The following is a 3,228-nucleotide window of genomic DNA, read 5'->3' on the forward strand; positions in this document are numbered from 1 at the left end:
ACATCAAAGAAAGTGAATAGGGTGCGCTTTACATTCGCGACTATGTCATACATATGTAATAACAGCAACTAGTAAAGATCAATAACAAAACAAGCAGGGATGCAAAATAATCATGCATTATGTAGTTCATTATTGTTACGCTTTATACTTTTGTAAATAGCGAGAATCAAATCTGAGCAAAGAAGAATCAACTATAGGCTAAGATTGAAGAACAGTCATCGGATACAAACTTACATTTGGACGCGTCGCTTTGTATTCCGGTAAACACGTTTATAGATCCCATTCGCGCAGATGCATGCGTTCACACATCATGCCGCTGAAGTTAAACGAGGTATTTGACTGTTCCTTAAAGCATTTAAAAGGGTTTGTTTTTGGTTGTACTGCAGACGACAGACGCGCCCTGGCTTCGGTTCGAGGAAGGAGGAGAGAGTGAAAAAAAATCAGTCCGGTCTTTATTCCTGCTAATTACTTTCGTGCAAAAAATGGCTGGAATTAACACACTGCGCATGTGCTGATTACACAGTCACGAGGGGAAGAGATAATTAGCTCCTCCTGGATCAATAAGATTCCAGGATGGGAGAGAGAAAGAGAGGAGGGAGGTGTATGTGTGTGTGTGTGTTTGGGGGGGTCATATAGTGATGGAATTAGACTATAGGACAATTTTACATCTGCACATAAACAACAAACAATAAAGGAGGATAATACAACAAAGGTGCCAAAAGATAAGAAGCTGGTGGATGAGGAAAAATAGAAACGTTTATAGCAATATTTAATACTCACATGATGAGTAGCTATGCACCAATGGAGAAGGAGGAACCTTATGATCATAATCATGCATGCTCTGCAAATCCTAAAAATCAGGTTCTGACAATCAATAGGGCTAGTGGAAAGTTTGTAGCGCTACTGTAAAAAGTGCATTTATGCTTAAACTGCATAGATTTAGTGGATGATAATTGGGCAGACATGCAACTGGATGCGATTTTCAAGATAATTAACGCAAATTGTAAAATTGTAAACTTGAGCATCAAAACAGCGGTTAATTTTACCAGTCGTTGTTCGAGGATGGACATAAAGATAAATATGCCTACATTTACAAAACTTCATATTTATGCGTTTAAATTCTATAAATGCTTTTCATTAGTGTACATTATAATTAAAATTGTATACTACACAATGTATCCCAGTGTCTCTAAGCGTTACGTTAAATAAAAACTCATCTGAACCCATTTTAAATAGTGTATTGGAAATGTTGTACCCTATAAATAAAAATACACATTATAAATAATAATAGATATAAAACTATTATTAATAATGATCAATATTTTACAAAGGAAATAAAATGTCCAAAGTTTTACAATTCAGCGTACACATTCAAATAGGGTACATATATAGCATATATGAAAAACATCTTTAAGGTCGAGTAAAAGGAGCATTGCATATAGGCAACAACAACATCTCAATAATAATCGCATCAATATTTTACCAGTAGCACATGGCATACGTTTCATCTGTGCACGAGCAGGAAGAAAATTGTTTTCATTAAAACTTCTACATGAAAGGAGCGAGTGTTGAAGTGTTTTTCACTCTACTTGTGTCTTTTGTCATGATAATTCTTTTGTGTTCTTTGTGTGTGTGTGTGTGTGTGTGTGTGTGTGTGTGTGTCCGTGCACGCGCGTGCTTGAATGGCTGTTGCTGTTATGGTCAATGTTTCCGTTTTGTCATAAAAACCGACCCTGCATTACAGAAAGATTTGATATAGCTTAACTTATTTGCTTCTTAAATTGCACGTAATGTATTTTATGGTATTTTCTAAGTTAAATATAAATTTGCACATTTTCAAACTGGAGAATCCAAGCGAGCACTTATTTACCATGCCTTCAAATAACCATTTATAAATAATAAAAAAAAATATATATAATGCTAATGGACAATATTTTTAATATTTATATATTTGTTTAATGAGCCAAAATGTTGGCTGTATAGGCTACTTTTCATTGACCACCGGTCACACACACACACACACGCACAGTCACATTCTAAGTTTGTTATGGTGAAAGTTTGATTCGTGAATTTTAGCTTATTTGCATGTTGGAATATAATACATGTGTGTGCATCAGAAAATCTTGGTGGAGTTTTTTTCTCTCCATGCATTAGCCTATACATTTTTTTTTAATCATTTTTAAGCTACACATGCGTCAACAGAGACGCAGAATCACGGTCATTTTCAAGCCCATAATGACGTTTCCTTGAAAAGCCTTTATGAACAAAAGAGCAGAATTCATCAGCCACAGATGGACCAACAGCTGAATACAAGTTCTGATTCATGCACCCATCTGCAGGAACAGTGATTTTGGGTTTGTGCTGATTTTTTTATGGTTTATAATAATCGTTTTTCTCAATTACAACACTATGCAAACTTAGCGTTAACACACATCTGGTAAAACAAACAGACTGCATCATATTTAAATAAGCAAATGTATTTCGTAAGCAAGCAAAAAAGATGATGCGGTCTTAAGACAAGCCTATAACGTAGGGGTAAAAAAGAAGAAACACAACAGCATGTATTTTTTGCCACACGCTTGCCGCTCCTCAGAGGGATTATTAAAAAAAAATCCATTTTTTTTTTTTTTTTTTTTTATGTAGTCACAACAATTACAAATCAACTTAAATGTGTCTAGGACTCTGGCAAACTATACAAATGTGCTCGATCACCATATAACCAGTATGAGGTGACGACAGAGGCGAGTGCTTCTACAGCGCCCCCTTATGGCTGCTTTGATTCTTCAACCGCTTATAGAAAAAAAGAACATTTCTTTCCTCTCACTGAACAATGCATTTAATGTTAATGCAAAAGCCAGCAAAGTAAAATGTAATCGATTTTAAAATAAAGCCTTAACAATAAATGTATAAAAATACATTTACCAAATAAGAGGCTTTTGGTTATCTAAATGAAATATGCAAAAATTAATTACATTTATTAGCCTTATTGACATTTTTTTTTACAGATGTATATGAAGTCTCAGAATAAATGACAAAACATGTTACATATTAAATTATATGAGTAGAATATGACATGTGATTTTCCTATTCTAACAGTATTATTTACCTGTCAATGTAATTAAATTATTGTTCTGAAGCTTGTTGTGAAGATTTCACTCAGTTAAACACATCTACATTTGGCAAATTATGTCAAATATACCTGCAATAATTCTTTGCATCTATTAAAAT

At 34.0% G+C, this 3,228-nt stretch overlaps 1 protein-coding gene across 1 annotated transcript in view; it reads right to left on the reverse strand.

The window, feature by feature from the left end:
- The window catches only part of zfhx3a (zinc finger homeobox 3a), a 25,694-nt gene extending 25,085 nt beyond the window's left edge, over positions 1 to 609 (reverse strand). The window contains exon 1 of the mRNA XM_084125013.1: positions 235 to 609. The gene's annotated coding sequence lies outside the window, so the exon portion shown is untranslated. The remainder of the gene's footprint in view (positions 1 to 234) is intronic.
- Between the last annotated feature and the right edge of the window lie 2,619 nt (positions 610 to 3,228).

The sequence above is a fragment of the Abramis brama genome, assembly GCF_963993115.1.
Source record: "Abramis brama genome assembly, chromosome: 9".
Taxonomy (NCBI): Eukaryota; Metazoa; Chordata; class Actinopteri; order Cypriniformes; family Leuciscidae; genus Abramis; species Abramis brama.